Source organism: Lissotriton vulgaris, chromosome 7 (genome assembly GCF_964263255.1).
Source record: "Lissotriton vulgaris chromosome 7, aLisVul1.2, whole genome shotgun sequence".
Lineage (NCBI taxonomy): Eukaryota > Metazoa > Chordata > Amphibia > Caudata > Salamandridae > Lissotriton > Lissotriton vulgaris.
Genome location: NC_141695.1, coordinates 153,623,354 through 153,642,424, shown reverse-complemented (window position 1 = coordinate 153,642,424; position 19,071 = coordinate 153,623,354).

The window sequence follows — 19,071 nt, the reverse complement described above, 5'->3', positions numbered from 1 at the left end:
TTAGAAGATTAACTGCACATAGATGCGAAGCATTTCTTCAGCATTGGAAGGATCAGCAATGTTTGTTTCTGATGTTGCCTGCATGCCCGTTGTTTTCTGTCTTACCTCTGCAGGAACAAATAGCGTCTTTGAGATCTCAATGAATGCAGTCATCAGGATTGGTAGCCTCTGGGGAACACAGAGCATGGGCCGTTATCGGGTCTAGCAGAGAATCGATATCCATTGGCATGACTGACGGGAGTGTTAGACAAATATCTAGCTCGTATTCTTCATCGCTAAGCAGGCAGCGTAGAACAGGTAAGATGCAATCTTGCCAGATTGGTCTGAATGACAGAAACCATATGGTATTAATTCTTGTAGACAAGGTAAACCCAAAAGTTGTACTATGCGCTCATGACACTTCCTTTCCAGGAGAGCTTTCTCCACTGTGCAGGGATTGACGCCGGTGGATTGGCTTGCCGTAGCATAGCAGTAGGATTAAAAACAGAATTCCTGCAACGAGTGCCACCAACACAGAATGCACAAATTTTAGAATGATTCCGAGGCCTACATGAAAAGGTGTTAACAGTCCTGAACATACGTTCTTAAGTATATGCACAATTCCGCTCGTATCAGGCATGTTTAAGATACGTCCCAACATTTCTGTGAAATGTGTAGGGCAGCCAAAGTCCTTACAATTTGTAGATCATAGGTTTCTTTGGCCGAAGTCAAAGGCACTGTTTGTTGTAAAAGAATGACCTTCATTCTGCTTAAAGTATCAATTAGTTTAGAAGAGATGTTCAGTGAAAGCCATGAAGGCGACTCCCTGACTGTGTCTATTTTGGGGAACAAGACTTGCATACAGCAAGTGACCCTGGAAGTAACCGTTACTAGATATGGGATACCTGGCAACATGCCATAGCAGCTGTGATCATTCAACATAATGTGACTTCCATTTGAAAGTTGTCCAAAAATTGGATTAATCACTGTGGCTGGTGAACCTTGCAGGTGACAGAGCAAATTTACAGTGGAGCCTTTGCAATCCCCGTGTAAATTAATACCCCGACATAGGAGAGAACCACTTAGTGCATTTTTAGTGTGTACCGCTAAGAAACACTACACACCCTTCACTCCAACATCTGTGTGTGTAAGGTAAATCCCAGGATGTCTTGATATATTCCTTACCCAACCTTTCATTTTTGCCTGCTGGAATATTTTTGAGTCAATACTGAAAATGGAAAGTTGTACCAGGCAGAGTTATTTTGCCATGAATGATTCATTCAGTATCACGGTTTTTCTGCTACCGTAAATTGCAATTTTTACAGTTTGTCAATGCTCTGCACTGCATACTTTGCTCCCATCTGTGCCAGTTCGACCTGTTTTTTCAGTGAGATTGAATTCTGAAAACAGAGTCGTTGTGTTGATAAAACGCCAAGGCACATAGCCTGCATGCAAGTTTTCCAGCCTAATAGCAATATAGAATGTAGTTGAGACTGGACTTGTCACAGCATGACCAAGTCTTGTTCCATAATGTATATGGCAGAGTATACAATGTTGCCCAATGAATATATCTTGGATGACAGAGTCATTAACCCATTGCCGACCACAACGAGCGATTTCTCTTATTTAATACGATCAATTTCTTGTATTCTTACTGCAGCTTCTGCCTGGGTAACCTTCCATATTTCATTATAAGCAGCATAGATACCTGCATATATGAAATGTTTTTGAAGTGGTTTTCTTTGATCTAGAAAAAATCCCCAAGGTCTGCACCTTCTTTAAGTAAAGATAAATGTAAATTTTGGGAGCGAATCAAGGCACAATGTTCCTACACTGTATGTTATTATTACCCCTAGATTCTGTCTTTGAACATAGCGTGGTTCTGGTCTATTGATAGTGAAACTCTGTATTTAGATAGATGTTTGTGTCTGTGGGCCAGAGCAACCAATTTTCCCTCTCAGGATCTGGTCTGTTGTGATGTAAAATAGAATGTACATCAACCTCCTCCTGTGAAGTACTATTAGTTGCAGGTGCAGGTATGGACGGAGTGTTCATTTCTTTGATCCTGGCTAACCCAAGGCAAGACGTTTGTTGGACAGTGTCATTCAAAAACATTATTTGCCGTGGGATGATACAGGCTCTAAATACAGCTTATATCCCCTTTGTTCTTTCCAAAATTGAAACCCTGTCTAGACAATTGGGTAATAAAGGCTGCAGCATAAATTTCTTTTGTAGAGGGTAACATAATTTTCATTCCTGTTTTGTTCACATTTTTTAAATAAAATGTTTCTGGATTGGATATGTTGAACCCTGAAAAATATGGAAATTTCATTGAAAACGATTTTGAGCTATCCTTTGGTGGTGTAGGAAAATGTTCCCATTGGTTATACATAAATACATTTCTAGGTGTTGCCGATTTATGCAAGAAATGATGGCCATAGTGATTGTAACAATACAGCTGTTCATAGTCTGATGAACCGTCTAAATAATCATGATTAGGAAATGCAGCTGAGTTTTCTAGATCAGACATTATGTTATTGACAGTCTTGAACTCCCAATCAACAGAAAAGGTACTAGAGGTAATAAAGTCACTTAATGCATATTTAAATAAGTGTGGAATCTTCAAAAGTTCATATGGGCCGAATATGTCATATTCAGTTTTATTACAAACTATACCATCTTGTATAGAAACGGCTGTGATGTTCACTGTTGACAAGTCTCTTGCTTCACAATGGGATGATTTGTGTGGTTTCAGAAGTAAGTTCACTTTTTTACTTGCAGTGTCCATTTGAATATATCTTCCATTTATCAGCATACACATAGTCATTACTAAAGTCAGCCAAAGCAGAAAGAAAAATATTCCAGAAACAATCCAAAGTTCAATCCATGGTGAAACCAGATAAGTCTTTTTCAGGAGATAAAAAAGTCTGTTGTTTGTTCTTTGAAAGTTCTTTGTGCTGGCGTTGTTTCAGGTTCACTGGGATCCTCAGAAAACGTGTCAAAGTTAATGAAATAGCCAGAGGCAGTTCTGTCAATGGTTGGAATTGCATCAGGATTCATTGAAACACTGGAACCAGTTCATCACGTGTTACGTTGGTGTAGACAGGTGTAACAGGACAAACTGTTATTTGTGTTTCAAGAGAAAAAGGTTCCATAGCATTGTTGCTTAGTCCTTTATTTCTCACTTCTGACTCTTCGAAGGTGATGAGTCTTTCAGTTTGAACCTCTTGGTTAGTAGCTAGAGGAGTGAGTCTGCTAATTGGTCAGAGTCCACATGGCCTACAGCTTAGTATTGGCCACATAGTGTGATTTGATGAGGTCGATGGACACAAATCTCTTCTTTACCAGCAAGGGGCGGCAGAAGTACTGTTCTTGATCTGTGGATGGCTATGACAGGTACTGGTTGTCTGTAAGAAGGCCCACATTCCTTTTTGACCACAAACCCTCTGACTTGGTCCCCAAGCTTTGGGATCCAGATAGGCATTGCTGGGACGGCTGGATTTTCCCCAGTGGTAGAACAGATCCTGTGCACACGCACATGTGTTAAATAGTCCGAGTATGAGTACTAAGGTTTCTACTCATAAAGAGTGATTGCTTCAAAAAAAGAACGTAGAATGTCAAGATTCGTATGAATAAAGTTTCTTTTATATAAATCATATAATGGACAGTACAGTTAGACAGTAGCCAGCCGACACGTGTTTCGTCACACTGTGAAGGAGGTGTAACTCATCAGGGCTAAAGTACATGAAAAGAAGGAGGAAGGAAAAAATAAAAGTAAAATGAATAACTTATAGTGAAAAACAATGACAGAGAGCATTGACATGGGGGTGAGGCTATTAAGTGGTTGTGGAAACCCTATAGTGTTGAAATTATATGCATATTGTGAATAGTCACCAAAAATGTCGAACCTCAAAAATAAGTGTAGTGCATGGTGGTACGCGAAAAACGGGCAGAATTAAGAAAATCTGAGGAGATGCTGCTCAGATGGTTCTAGATAAGGCGTTCCTGTGGGCCTCAGGGTATCTAAGAGAAGACAAAAGTTAAAAAACAAAACTGGATATCCATGAGTGATGTAAGGCACTGAAAGCACGGTGTGGTCAGTGCAGCTCTGAAAGATAATCCATGGCACTTAGTTAGTCTTGCACTCCTAGATGGGAGAAATCAGGGAAAGAAAGTCTAATGGAATGAAATCGCAGTGACAAGAGTGTATAAGTGCATGGTGAAGTAAACTGGGAATTATGGATAAAACATAGATGGGACGTGGTTGGCGAAGTAATAATACGGTGGTACAGTACACTAGAAACTGGAAAACAACACACATGGTTTAAAAACAAAGTAAGTCGGCAAGTCTGAATCCAGGTCTATATTCATCAGATCATCAAGATGTTGCTGTAGCATCCTCCTATTACTTAGCAACTCTCTCTGGACAGGTCTCCTTGCACACGAAGTAGCACAAAGGCCACAAATAGTAGGAGCACATTGCACACAGAGACAGAACAGGAAAAGGATAGCTAAGATCATCCCAATGACCATCAGAATCTTCCATCCCCAAGTGGATAACAATCCCCAAAACCATCCCATTAACGACCAATCTCCTTCGTCCACATGTACAGACTCAGAGATCTTATGTAGCTTGGAAATGGCTTGGAAAACTGTTGGAGCGTTGTCTGGAATGAAAACGCAGCAGCTCGATTGAATCAATTTACATACCCCTCCTCTATCTGCAAGTATGACATCTAACGCAACTCTGTTCTGAAGAGTCATAAGGCGATCCGACTGGAGCTCAGCAGTCAAGTTACAAACGGCACCGGCAGTTTCGACTATGGTGGACTCAACCACTCTAGTCAACTGTCGAATGTTCCTGCTGTTAGCCATAGGTCCCCAAAACGGCAGAAAACCCTTCAAGAAATCTCCTAATTCTTGTCCTGCAGTATCTTCCTTAGTGAAGACACCTCTAGAAACTCTCGTCTTGTGGTAATCTGCCGCAGCTGTATACGTAGGAGGCAACAGGAACGAGACAAAACATGTGCCTGAAAAATTAGGGGGCAACCATGAATACGCTCTATCGTAACAGATGAAATAGGTACCCTTAGCGGCTAAAAACGATGGGGAAGACTGGGACGCAAAAACATACGTCTCAGTGCAGATACTCTTCCCTAACTGAGCTCTCAGATTCTTGCCATTACCTTTCAGACAATAATGACCCTGATGGGGCACTATCCAAATCGGAGAGGATCTTTTCGCTCGCTGGTTAACACTCAGACTAACTCCATATCCAGTCACGTTCCATCCAATATATGCCTGTGTCTCATCTCTCAGGATAGTCTCATAGTAACTAATTCCTCTAATCATGTCGACTATACCCTTGACTAGAGCACTAGTCTTTGGACTATCCTTCACAGAACGTAGGGGGTAAACTTCACGAGCATAGATGAACATCGTTCTGTATGCCCACACAGAACCATTGTAGCTAAAAGGCAGAACCAGGTAAGGAATACCTTTATCGGTAGTATGAGGCATAAGACCACACACCCAACAATTAGTCGTGTTCACTACTAGCTGGTGTTGGTGCAGAAGCTGAACAAAAGAATTATTAGCGAATTCCAATCTTCTAACAGATTCATGTTTGGGCAGAGGGTGAAAGGAATGCGAAGAAACAGTAGGAGGAGGCATAGGTTGTGTAGTGGGTACAAACGTCACTTGAAAAGAGATTGTCACATATCCTATTAAAAACATCATTAGGCTAAACATAAACAAACATAATATTAAAAAACGTTTTCTGCTCATTACAGTACATATTTTGCTCTTAAAGCTCATTCTTTCAACAGGTCTCTCCATCTCGAAAAACTCCTTTCTCTAACCGTGCTGTTCTCGGACCGTTGGGTGTTCCGTGCTAAGGAATGCGCCTGTCAGTCCAGGGAACGCCCTAGGACCAACCAGAACCGTCGACCTAATGTCTTCGGCTTGCACTCCAAAGTCTTTGCACCGCGACCTTACAGCTGAACCCGGATGGCAGTTCGAAAAACAAAAATCAAAACAGTTCCTCGGAGGAGAGCTTAACCTCAAAAATAGCAAAGAAAGAATTTATTATTTTATTAGTCCCTCGACTCTTGGTCGCAAATTATAACAGCCTTTGCCAGGCAATGTCTGTTCTCGAAACAAAAGCTCAGGTTCAGAAGTATCCAAACGATTCGACGGAGGCACAGCTTCTTGCAGAAGATCGTCGCTTTCTCATTCAGTGTTCGTTCCAATCAAACGTGGATCGCTAAAAGGCAGAAAACGAGGCACGGTTTCAGTCTCAGAGTCAGGAATACCTTTCTGGACCCACCGGTCGTACGGCAGAGGCAAAGGGGCCCTCTTACAATGTACGCCGTGGATCCAGTTCTTTTTACCGCGCACTCGCACTGCTGATCGTGTGGATAATAGCACCAAGTAGGGTCCAATCCAGCGGGGCTGATCGTTCTTAGTCCGCTGGAAGTTTTTCATGAAGATCCAAGAGCCAGGTTCTATAGCATGTCCTGGATCTTCAGATGCTTGTGGCAATGTACCATGAACCTGTTGGTGCAAAACACACAACTTAGCCGTCAATTCGTAAAGGTAATCAAACAACACAGGGTGCTCTATCTCACTGAATTTGGCCTGCCGCGGCACTCCCCATATATTCGCCGGGCGACCAAAAACTACTTCATACGGACTAAGTCCCATTCGTGAATGCACAGTCATTCTTGTGGACAGAAGTGCTAAGGGCAAGGCATTGGGCCATTGTAGACCGAAAATCGCCTGAATCTTGGCTAGTTTTAGCTTAAGGGTGCCATTATAGCATTCTACCAGACCAGCTGATTGGGGGTGATTTGCAGCATGGAATTTTTGACATATTCCTAAACCATCAACACTCTCTTCATCACTTGACCCACAAATTCACTTCCATTGTCACTTCAGACCATTCTCGGCAATCCATACCTAGGGAAAAATTCCTTAATAAGGGCTTTAGCTGTGGACAAGGCAGTATTATCTTTCAGAGGGTTTGCTTCTACCCATACTTTAAGTTGTTGCACCTCTCCATGTGGATGAAATCTAGCTGCCAACCCTCGATACGTCGGAGGTGCAAAATGACCAGCTGGAGTTGGAGTTCCCTTACCAGGATTGTACGTCAAACAAACCATGCAATTCTTAACCAAATTCTCTGTACACTTAGGAATTCCAACATTTTGCCATACTGGAGCTAACAACTTACAAATCCTTTTCACACTAATATGAGCCATTCCATGAGCCATCGTAACCAATGGAAGCACATACGCATCAGGTAACAACCATCGCTGGTGCTCTGACAACTCAATCCAACAACCATTCGAATCCAATTTACCCTTACTTTCTCTCCATCCGTTCAACTCTTTCTCCGTAGCTTCAGCTTCAATTAACTTCACGCTCTCTATCGTATCTTCACACATACTTCTATCCGGGACCCATCTCGCCGGACCCGCAACATACATTCGACTCATCACATCTCTCGCCGTTTCTTTCGCGGCTTCGTCTGCAAACGCATTACCACGACCAACATCATCAGTAACTTTCTTATGAGCACTGCATTTCACAATCGCAACTTGCAACGGCAAAGTAAGCGACTCAAAAAGTTCATTCACCAACTGACCATGCTGAATCTTAGTTCCATGCGAAGTCAGGAACCCACGCTCTTTCCACAAACGTCCAAAATTATGAGCCACACCAAACGCATACTGGCTATCAGTGTAAACAGTCACTCGTTTCCCTTTCGACAACACACACGCTCTTGTCAATGCAATCAAGTCTGCTGCTTGTGCTGAATTATGTGGGATACGTGCAGCTTCAACAATCGTATGCAAAGTCGTAACAGCATATGCCGCAGTCGGATCACCATTTGAAAGCTTAAAGCACGAACCATCAACCCATAAAGTACCATCACACTCTGGAAGAGGAGTGTCCCTAAGATCTATTCTCCCTTTTATTTCTTCCTCTGTCCTAAGGAAGCAATCCTGCTGATCAGTAACATCTGTCTCAACTGAAATCGGCAACAACGTAGCTGGATTCAACTTGTTGCATCTCTTTATATGCACATGACTCGCTAAGAGTGTCAATTCGTAACCTGACAACCAAGCACTAGTTAAGTGCTGTGTCTTGGTCCTATTCAACAAGGTATCCACTGCATGTGGAACCATCACAATCAATGTATTATCCATCACCAAACCAGCAGACTGTCGAATAAAGACAGCCGCTGCCGCTGTTGCTCTCAAACAACTCGGCAACAGTCTAACTACGGGATCCAAAGTCGACGAAAAATAAGCACATGGACGTTGCTTATCTTCGAACTGTTGTGTCAAAACTGACAATGCACATCCCTCTCTCTCGTGGACATAGAGTGTAAAAGGCTTACTGTAGTCGGGAGTACCCAACACAAGAGCCGAACACAACGCATCGCGTAATTCTGAAAAGCTCTTCTGACATTCGTCAGTCCAAGGAATAGGATTTGGAGTATCCTTAACAGTAAGAGCTATCAAAGGTTTCGCAAACAGAGAAAAATTAGGAATCCACTGTCTACAGTATGACGTAATACCCAGAAAAGCACGCACTTCTCTCTGTGTCATTGGCACACTCATTTTCGCAATCGCTTGAATTCGTTCTGGGGTCAACTTTCTTTCCTCCTTCGATAAGAGGTGACCTAAGTAGGTTACTTATTGTCGACAATATTGCAACTTCGAAAGAGACACCTAATGATGGAAATCACACAAATGACGCAACAACGACAAAGTAGCCTCTTTACAAATCTCTTCATTGTCAGCAGCAACTAACAAATCGTCAACATACTAAATAAGGGTAGCACCATCAGGTAAAACAATCGAATCAAGCTGTGTTTTCAAAGCCTGACTATAGATCGATGGACTCTCGCAATAGCTTTGAGGAGCGCGCTTAAATCGGAAACTTCGGCCTCCCAAAGAGAAGCCAAAAATATCTCTACTCTCCACGGCAATTGGGATGCTGAAGAAAGCATTCTTCAAGTCAATCACCGAAAACCACGTGGCTGAAGCCGGAATCAAAGTCAGTAAAGCGGTGATATCTGGAACAACTGGAAATTGCGGAACTACAATCTTATTCACCTCGCGAAGATCGATCACAAACCTATACACAGGAGGTTGCGAAGAATCAGTACGTTTCAGAACAGGCAAAACCGGACTATTGCACACATTACCTCTCGTCTCTTCGATCACACCTTTCTCAATCAGATCATAGATGATTGCTAAAAGTGCTCTTTCACCATCACTGGAATTCCGATATTGGGGAATATGTGGCAATCTAGCATTCGCTTTCAATGACACAACATATGGCGGGATCTCCAAAAGACCCACATCATTAGGACCAGTAGCCCAAAGAGAATCAGGGAGAGAAGACAATTCAGCTGGAAGTCGATCTTTAGATAAATACATCAGAGAGATCACTCTCTTACCCAATGTAAGCTGTACTCCTGAAGGAGAACAATGTAGCGTTGCATACAATCTTTTCAACAAGTCTAATCCCAACAAGTTCTCACCAAGTGGCAGGCCTTCCTCCAGAATTTTCACACGAGCTCCTCGCGATCTTCAGGCTTGGACCGGTACCGCTGAAGTCGCCCCTCCTTGGGTGCCAACTTAAGAACCGGGTTTTAGAACCCAGCGGCGCCAGGGAAAACGCCTGAAGTCTTCGAGTTCTCCTGTCTTGGCAAACAGAGACACGGGACACTTCTAGGTGACGTCAAAGACCAAGTTTATTGGCTGCAACCAGGAACAGAGGTCTACGAAGCACAACACGGGTGGTTCGTCAGAGACTGCACAATTTAGTAGAGCGAGACATCGTCTTTTATGCCAAAAATCACATTCCTGACTACATTAATTATTTACAAACCATCCAATCACGTTGTGACATTTCAAACGTATCGCATAACGACAAGCCCACTTTCAGTTGTCCATTTGTCGTCAGAATAAGGGGTGCTTCAAATTCACAAGGTCCAACAGAAATAGACAAAGGAGTAGAAATCGGATTAGTAACCGGGGCGCCAGAAAAACCTACTGAAACATTCGTTAAGCCAGACAAAGGTGAGCCAGGGAGTTTAGAGTGCATAATAGAACTCTTTGCAGCACCAGTATTCAACAGAAAAGGTTCTGACACAGCTGATGCAATCACTTTAACATAACGTCCACTCTGATCTACTGGAACTGAAACGACTCCCTCTCTTTCTCTATGGCTGTCCTAGCAATCAGTACCATCCATATTCTCACCTTCAACATAGTAGTCGTCCGCATAGACTTGAGCCGTCCTACCAGACGCACCATTCTGCTGATCAAAGCTATTTATTGAATTCTGTGGAGGCAAGGAACGCGCATTCTGAGGAAACACACCACGTCCTCTACCTCTAGGAGCTTGCTGAACAACTCGACCTCTCACACCAGAAGCACCATTCGTACGCTGTAACAGAACCGGACAACTATTCTTGAAATTACCCTCTTCTTTACAATACGCACACTGATTAGGGCCTACAGGAAAACGCTGTTGAGAAGACTCGAACCTTTGCGAGTTTCTCTGATATTGCTGAGGTTGCTGATAATCACGCTGATTATTACGAGGCGGATACGCTTGCTGTAAAAGAACCTTTCGTCTTTAACTCTTTAGTCTTCTTGTCGGCTCTATCTTTCTCATCTTTATCTCTATTCTCGTAGTACTGTGCAGTAGCCAAAATCTGTGCAGTCGAAGAAACAGCCCAAGCACTCTCTGAATCCTTCAACTTATTGCACAACTCTGGAAGCAAATTATGTACGAACTTGACAACCGTTGACCACCTTCCGTACTAATGTCCTGACCACTATGGTCGACAAAAGTCTCTTCAAACCTAGTGAAAAAGTCAGACACACTTTCGTCTTTCTTCCGCTTACATGCAGACAATTTGTCCCAGTTGACACTTACAAGAGGCTTCAAAGTCTTCATGTAATTAACAATCCTACCAGGAAGTTCTGCAACTAAAGGCTCGGGTTTAGCACCACCAACTTGTCTGTCATCTGCAGCATCAATATTAGCCCATGTATCACCTAACTCCTGCGCATGATCCGTATGACGAATCAATCCCCATATAGGCTGTGGAACTACATTCCCAAACAACATGTCTATGTCGGCTAAATTCATAATACATGAGTCTGCAGTCTGTGATAGTTCCTTATAGTACCCTCCAGGATTTTTACGTGGATCAGGCAAAGACTGCTTAAGGGCCAAGACTTCTACTCGTTTCCATGGAACATGTACCCAAACACGCTGAAAATGAGCCGGTACACCTGAAGGAACATTATTCACACCAGCAGGCATTGCATCTTTCCACACCGGAGGAATCTCTCTCATTGGATATTGTCGCGCTTTTCTCCTAACTAAAGAATCAGGCTCAAACAACGGCCGAGAAGGAGATTCACTCCTAAACAACAATAATGTTGCAACTGCTCTCTCAACGTCAACACCCACTATAGTTTCCTTCGCAAACTCGAACTGTACACGGAACAACTCAGGCGGAGTCTGTCCCAAATCTCCATCTTCCAATTTTTCACGAAGGAAAGTACACATCTTCTCGAAAACGCATCTCTGCTTCGGTGCTTCCCATTGACGGAAGACATCCATAACAGACTCCAAATCATATCTTAAAGTATAAGTAACCCATTTGCGCTCTAAGTGATCCAATACTTCCCGCTCATCGGGACCAGGCATTTGGCTACGCAACTGTGTAAGCGCCGAAACAGGGGTCATACCCAATGACCCAAAGAGAGGAGAAAAGAGACCAGTAACAGTATCAGTCATTCTCTGTCGAACAGAAGGAGAAGCTGAAGAAAGAACAGGAGGGAACACAGGATGAGATAAAGTATGCATAGGAGCAGTATCAAAAGGAGTATCAGAACACGTAGAAAATACAGGAGACAAAGTCGTAGAAATTGGAGACGGAGCAGGTAGCAAAGTTGGCGGCCCTTGAGAAGGCTGCGCCAAAGGAATAGGAGCCAACTGAAGAGGAGCTGGCTGTTGTAGAACAACAGGTGGCAAAGCAACGGGAGGTTGCATAGCTAAAGGTGGCTGAGGTGCTGTAGCACTCTGCACATAAGGGGGTGGAGAACTCAACAAATGTGCCATCAAAGGATCTTTCTCAAGGTCCTTCGTTGCACCTTGCTGCTGAGGTGGCAAAGCAGGATAACATTTATCAATTGCCATTTTACGTTGCCTGTGCAACTGCTCATTCTCTTGTTCTTCTTTGTTATCTCTAAACTGCATAGCAGCTTGCATTACCGAAATACCTCTTTCTCTTTTATTTCTCTTCGCTAACTTAATTTCTTTCTGTTTGGCTTCCTTTCGCCAGAGGCGGAAAGAGTCAAACATCGCTGGCCGGGCTTTCTTCTTGAACAGTTTGACTTCCAGATTATCTAAAATCTCGGTGTCATAGCTACCATATTGTGGTCACTTTAGGACACCGTCCTTCCTAATGTATCGAACCCACACTTCATTATACGTGATAGGGCCCCCGCCATGTTTTAAATAGAGCTCATAAGTCGGAGTTCCAATCGGATGCACCGGACACGAGTCCTCCAATCGGGAATCCCTATTACAACCACAACAAAATATCTTTCCAAGTCTGGTAAGACCAGGCATCTTCGCTCCCTAGTCTAGCTTCAAACTTCAAGGGAATATTGAATATGATAACCTCGTGAATACACAAGTCCCTCGGCTTTGGAGCTTGCAAGTCCCAAATCAAAGATCCCAAGGGGATACCCAAAACAAAACTAAGGACTGTGAGACGCTACACTCTTACTTAACTGAAATATCGATGACGTCGCCAGAAGACCCGTCTATTGTCTCGCTTTACAAATCGTCAAATGGCTCCAAGACAGGGCGACAGTCAGGGCAGCAGTCCTTCATAGCAGTCGGAAAGCGGGGAACCTCGCAGCAAAGACTTTCGGACCACGACGACATACAGGGGTTGATGAAGTGGCAGGCCTTCCTCCAGAATTTTCACATGAAGCTCCTCACGATCTTCAGGCTTGGACCGGTACCGCTGAAGTCGCCCCACCTTGGGTGCCAACTTAAGAACCGGCTTTTAGAACCCAGCGGCGCCGGGGGAAAACGCCCGAAGTCTTCGGGTTCTCCTGTCTTGGCAAACAGAGACACGGGACACTTCTAGGTGACGTCAAAGACCAAGTTTATTAGCTGCAACCAGGAAAAGAGGTCTACGAAGCACAACACGGGTGGTTCGTCAGAGACTGCACAATTTAGTAGAGCGAGACATCGTCTTTTATGCCAAAAATCACATTCCTGACTAGCATCAATTATTTACAAACTATCCAATCACGTTGTGACATTTCAAAAGTATCGCATAACGACAAGCCCACTTTCAGTCGTCCAGTCCACCAGAAATGACAAGGCAAAATCCAACATTCTTGCTCGGACAGGCCGGACAAACCATAATAAAAGGACCTCAACCCAAACCATAAATAGGCCATAAAAGAAGGAACAGAAACAGATGAGAAGCAAGATAGAAGGGTGTGTGCATGTACCATAAACTCAGCAATGTCCTGCTCTTTGATCTCTATCTGACCAGCTGCCTAACAAGAAACTGGCTCAACGAGGTCAGCCTCGGGCAAGGGAGTCAGTTCATTCAGGTCACACAAAAGTGAGCTAACGGTGTACGTGTCCCAAGGACTCGTTCGGCCGCAGTCATCGGCCTATGTGAGGGAAACCACAAAATGGCTGCCGTACACAAAATGGAACCCGAAGGTTCAAACGAAATCCCTAAATACACAGTGTATCTATCAATCGATCATGACGAAAACACTCGTACATAACGCACTTGTCATTTGCGGTCCACTGATACCAAAATCGTCTTGATACGACGACCTTAATTGAACGGGTTCAGAATCACGGAACCTCAACCAGTACATCTCTTTTAATGTCAATATTGTTTTAGAGATCCCCTAATGTGTCAGAACCTTTCACAGATGTGCTTCATAAATCAAAGCTGCTCTGGTTTCCATGTTTGGAATTACCCTATCCCCCATTCCAGGGATTCGAGCAAACGGAATGTTGTTCTCCTCAATTACATACAAGTATTTGAGTGGAAACTTTTTTAGGTAACGTTGCACCGCTGCCTTTGCTTGAAGCATTGACAGCCAATAATATCTCACTGTATATTCTCGTTTTTACGAGGGATCGCAGCTACAAAGCTGTTTGCACAGCCCCCTTTGCGGCTTCATCAGCCAATGAATTCCCTGCAACATGAACCCCATCACTTTGATGACTTATCGTGTGTATCATGTGAGTGTTTGTAGTCAGTTTTGCAACTGAACTACTTGTTTCCAAAGTGTTTTATGCTTGATTGTGCCACCTTTTGCATCTTTGAATCCATTTGAAGCCAATTCTGTAAATATTCATGATATGATTGAACACACTAAAAAGAATCGCACACAATAAGTGTGGGGAATTCACGATCTGTATTTTCAAGTGCCAATTTGAATGCTTGTAGTGCAGCTTGCTGGGCTGCGCAATCTCCTAGATATTGTGTTTTTGTGACCATCAGTCGGAATTTTCCATCGCGCATACGACCTTTAACGATCATGCATGCTGCCCTGTAAGCTTCCTTACTTTCCGTAGTGAGTTGTGCTGATCCGTCAGTATAAATTATAAATTCGTACTGATTAAGATAGAGAATCTCAGTAGGCAGAGGACATTCGTATTCACATTGCAGGAATGCTTGTGCTTTTAAATAAGGATCAAAAACATATTCAACATCTGTTGCAGCAAGAGAATTAACCCATTGTATTCATCTTGGATGTAAAGCTTTTGGATTCAGAATGCTCGCTTTTGTAGCTGGCTCCAAGACTAGTACTGGAATTACAACAATTATGCGTTTCCCCAAAGCTAGAGCTCTTTCTTTTGCTACAGCGGTTTGAACTACTGCCAGAATTTTTTTTGGGATTTAAAGTGCATTTCCGCGTGTGTATACAAATGTGATTTGTATGCAATTGGTACTTTTTCACCTTCATTAAAAGTTAAGTATGTGAATCCGCATTGACCTAGAATGATTCCGATCACTAAATTTCATACGTTTATGTGTGTTTGTAAATGATTTGTTGCTAACATGTGAGCTTGTAGTGAATGCAGGATATCTGTGTGTTCCTGTGTCCAATTTTTTATTTTGAAATCGGGTTTGATTATTTCATAGAGAGGTTTAACCCTTTCTGCCTAATTTAGAATGTAAGTTCTTCCAAAATTTAGGAAACCTAGAATCGATTAGCTGCCAGGTTATTACCTTCATTTGATAGCTCATATCCTAGGAAAAGGACATTGAGGTGGGCAATTCTTGATTTCTTGAAATTGAATTTGTAGCCCTAAGCAGCGGAGCCCAATATAATGGTATTGACCCTGTTCAAGTGCCTATCCAGGTCATTGTCAGTCCGATAGATGTCATCGACATATGACAATGCCTTGTCATGATAAATGTGTAGTACCTCTGTTACTCTTGCAGAGAATAATCCCGGGCTGTTCTTGAACACTTCTGGGAGTCGACGCAAGTGCCTGCTTTCAGGTGCTATGTTTTGACAAAAGAAACCGTTAGAAATGTCTAATGTGGTTTTATATTTTTTATTATTTTTTACTCACAATGTTAATCATTAATGCTGTACTATGTATATTTTGCACTGCAAATGTCTTTGAACAAGAGTTCAGGTTTCTTTAATCCAAAAGTAGACGATATGTGTTGTCTGGGTTGGAAACAGGAAACATTGATTGTGCATTGAGGAGGTGCATGTTGCAATCACCCCTTAGTATTCAAGTTGATATAAGATCTCCCTGACCTGTTTTATAGCTTCTTGTTTTACTGGATACTGCCTTTGTGCAGTAGCTTGATTTTTTAACTGGATTTTGTGGTGAGGTGAGTCCTCATCCCATTTTACATGATTTTTATATAATGCTGGGCCCTTGGCAACTGCCCATTCCCTGGCATAAGTATATTTTAAATGTACTGGAACATGGTTGGAGAAGGCTAGCATAATTATGTCTTTGCCATGTGGGCATTTCTCGACAAATTTTGGTGGCCAGTCCTGTTCTTCTAGAAGTATCTCATAACTCTTTGATAGTCTCCCCCAAAAGAGTGCTTTCACTTTTCTTGGTATGTCTCCCTCCATCCGGAGAGTTATTTCATATAACGTTGGAGGAGAACTAACCCTGGTGTCTACAGTCTCTACTTGTATGCACTCATTCAAGTCCACTGTCTCCAGAAGTTCCTTTAGGTTCTGGTGAGCTTTGTTACTTCTGCTGCACTCTCCAGCATTGTCTGAACCCATTCTCCATTCTTGAGTTGTGTTCTCAGAATTTTCGGCATGTTTGATCTTCAGACCTGCTACCTTTTTCTTGGAGAATTGAGGTTTTGGTTTGTTTTCTGAACGTGTTGATCGTCTTTGGACTTCACGCATTCTTCTCCTTGATCTGATTGTGCTCTTCTTTTGGATGTCTGTGATGATATATGAAAGGTACAAGAGGAACGTGTATCACTATCTTGATATCTCTCAGTTTTTTTCAAATTATCGCTATCGGTGAAGTTATACCACCTTTCAGAGGGCTCCTTTTGAGGAGACATTCCTCGGGATTGAGAACGTTTCTCTTTTGAATTTTTTTTTTCCCACGTCTTTTAAGAAGATGTAGGATTTTGTTTAATAGATTCCTCCTCAGGAACTCCAGACAGTTGTGGTTCAACTGGTTTTCCACCCAAACTGTCTCTGCCTAATTCTTCATAGGATTTTTTAAATGATACTGGGTAGTTCATGTAGGTGTTCTGTTACATCAAATTCCCTTATGCGTTGGCGGATCGCCACTGATGCGGCCTTACCTTTATTATTAGATAATATTATTGTTGAGACCTGGTTGAAGTTTTTCAGTATTTTCATACCTAAATTTAGAGCAGGCTCTGCCCTGTATTCGTTTTGAATTTCTTTCAAGACATCAGGTATTACCGCAATAGACGGAACACAATGTGTTTTAGTATCAATGGCAGCAAAGACTGTGCCCCAAGTGCTGCAGTCTTCCAGATGTGGTACGATCACCAGTGGTAAACAGCTTGTGTTACGAAAAGGGCATCATGTGGCTGACATCCTCCACAAAGCCCAAAATAGTATAATTTAAACATGCCCTCAAGATAAAACACTAATGCTTATACTGATTCAACTCTAAAGTGTGTTCATTTGTAGTTACCAATGTTTGTTTTTCCACTAACCTGCTATGTCTTGAGCTAAGTTCATTTAGCTTGTGTTCCTCTCACGTTGCCTCAAGGATTTCCAACTGTCTATGCACGCTTGGCTGAACGTGTACGCTTCTAATGGAAAACTTGAGCAGAAACTATTTAAACCCCACCCATGCGATCCTCACCTGTTCCGTGCATTCCCTGACAACTGGCTGACAGGAGGCATCCGGCAGACTTCTTCACTCTTGCCGGGCGCTCTCCTGTTGACTCCGGCTCTCCCTCTTCAGCTCCCTCCTCGGCGAAGGACCTCCGATGGAATCTCCGCCTTCCGCTTCCTGCCAAAAGAAAAGAACAACAACATTGCTTGGCTGAGCAACCAACGTGAGCTTGCGGTATTTGTATTCCACAGGAATCGGTAAGCTAAAACATTCTTAATTGTTCCTAATGGCATCTTGGATTTGTAAAAAGAAAAAAACCTTGCACTTGTGTCATTTCACGCTTCGGTGCTTTATTCAAGGACGTTTGGTTAGCGCTCTGAAGCATTCCACAGAGAAACCATTTCACACTTGAGTGCTTGAAGAGACGCTTTGTCAAGGCATTCATTTTCACGCTTGAGTGCTACTTAGAAAGACCTTTGTTTTAACGCTCAAGAGCATTCATTAGACTTATTTAAGACTTTTGTTTCATGTTCAAGTGCATTCCCCAAGACTTATTTCGTCAAAGATTTTAAAAAGGCTTATTGTTAAAAAGAGTATAAGAGCTTAATGTTAATAGAGTATATGACTATTTGATTGAGCATTTAGGAAGGCCAATGAACCACAGTGTGAATTTATACTGATAGGTTTAGTTATTGATCGTGCCTATACCTTGTTGTCGTTTCTCTTCTGCTCTTGTTTATAATTACGGAACCCCTTTTGGAACCTGGGACAGGCGTTCTTAGGGTAAAAACTCATACCTTGTATGTTTTTAATGTGAATCACAATTATTTAGAATTAGTGTTGAGTGTCAATTATGTTTATTAGCCACCCTAGATAAAGCCAAGTTAAAGAACAAGTGGGATTACACATATTGCACTCAATGATAAGACTTCATGAGAAAACAGTCTTTTTAATGGTATGTAGACCAGGCCTAACACCACAACTGTTCCCAGAGTCATCCATCAGTCCCCAAAGAGAGATCGCAAGAAGAATCGCTTACGCAGGAGGCAGTATTTTTCTCTCTCTTTCTCTTCCAATTCGCCCCTTCCCTTAGGAATCTTTTGGAAACAGCGAATTTTATTATCTTGCTGGGTCTGATAGTTTTTCAGGGGAGTAGGGGAAAAGCATCACCAAGAAAGGAACAGGACAGAATTCAGGTGAGAGTTTCTGTGGCAGCTTGCTAGTATTCTGTGTTTCTCATAAGGGCTAGTATTAGAAAACACTGCTTCGATTTGAGTAATTTATGAAGGTATCCAGAATGGAATTTGTTCTAGTTTCGTGGGCATTTTACCCATGACTGCATGTAAAGTCTGTGGAGTCATTTTTAGTGTATTACCCTGTTGATGGTTTGATTTGGAATGGTTAATGGTGGTTGAACTGTGAAAGTCTGCATTACATATTGGACTAATTGTCTGTAAATTTTTATGAATTCCTTTAGTTGAGAAAGTAATTCATCTTCTGACATCTCTTCAATGTCAGGATGAGTTGTGTAGCAGTCTAAAATCGGCCGTGTTGCTCCGGGTCTACCTAGTGAACCAAGCCTGGTAATGTGATTGTAATGTTTTAGGGCGCCTTTAAACCAGAGTTGATGCTCCTGGTATATGAGTGGAATTCCAACATTCTCGAAATGAATGTATTCCT